Source organism: Penaeus monodon, chromosome 33 (genome assembly GCF_015228065.2).
Source record: "Penaeus monodon isolate SGIC_2016 chromosome 33, NSTDA_Pmon_1, whole genome shotgun sequence".
In the NCBI taxonomy this organism is placed as follows: domain Eukaryota; kingdom Metazoa; phylum Arthropoda; class Malacostraca; order Decapoda; family Penaeidae; genus Penaeus; species Penaeus monodon.
The window spans coordinates 28,629,115-28,629,934 of NC_051418.1; the positions used below are offsets into that span (position 1 = coordinate 28,629,115).

General features: G+C 35.4%; 1 protein-coding gene across 1 annotated transcript in view; it reads right to left on the reverse strand.

The window, feature by feature from the left end:
• LOC119594200 (lysosomal alpha-glucosidase-like) overlaps positions 1–767 on the reverse strand; it is a 23,350-nt gene extending 22,583 nt beyond the window's left edge. Inside the window, exon 1 of the mRNA XM_037943271.1 lies at positions 638–767. The gene's annotated coding sequence lies outside the window, so the exon portion shown is untranslated. The remainder of the gene's footprint in view (positions 1–637) is intronic.
• Between the last annotated feature and the right edge of the window lie 53 nt (positions 768–820).

Genomic DNA, 820 nt, shown 5'->3' on the forward strand with positions numbered 1-820 from the left:
CAATGTAGAAAGGAAATTTTACAGCTGAAAATTGCTTTATATATCACCACTTCATTGCTTCTCTTTTCCATTTACATTGAATTCAAAACTATAATAAAATATATATATATATTAAGTGTATAACATGGTTTCTGAAAGTTCTTACCAAGTTTACAAGAACTTAATAAAATCTAAAATCAATTCTACTGACATCTGATGCTCACAAAAACAATTAAAGTGATATATAATTGCATTTCTCTTTGTTTTTCAACTCCATATTCTGAGTAAAGATACAAAGGGAAAGTAGAAAAGAATTTAAAAAATACCTGAACTAATCGAGTGCAGGTTGTGTGAATATCTGACTATTGACAATTGACAATTATCAACAATTAATTTTCACTTAAAATCTCAGGATGTAAAATTAAGCATTTACGAACTAAATTTCAAACAATGGACTGTCGCTGTCATTCCTTGTTTTCCGCTTCCGCTGGACCTCAGCCTCAAGCACTATCATGTCAAGTAGCAGAAACATAACAAAGAAATTTCTCAAACCTTAATTCCCCTTTGTCACCTTACGTCGTGTCAATCATTACCCTTAATCAACGCGAATCTGACACCCCTGGACCCACGACAGCTGAAATGGCGCACTTGGACTCACTTTAAAACTAAGAGAAGAGAAGCGACTTGGTGAATGGACGAGGCAGCCGAGTGTTTTGTTTTGGTTTGTCAGCTGACTCGGGCCGCGCAGGAGCGTTCGAATGCCTCGGTCGGTCTTGAGATTGCGTAGGATTGTGTGTTTTAGAGATTGTGTTTTTTTTTTATGATTGAGAATGAAAATAAA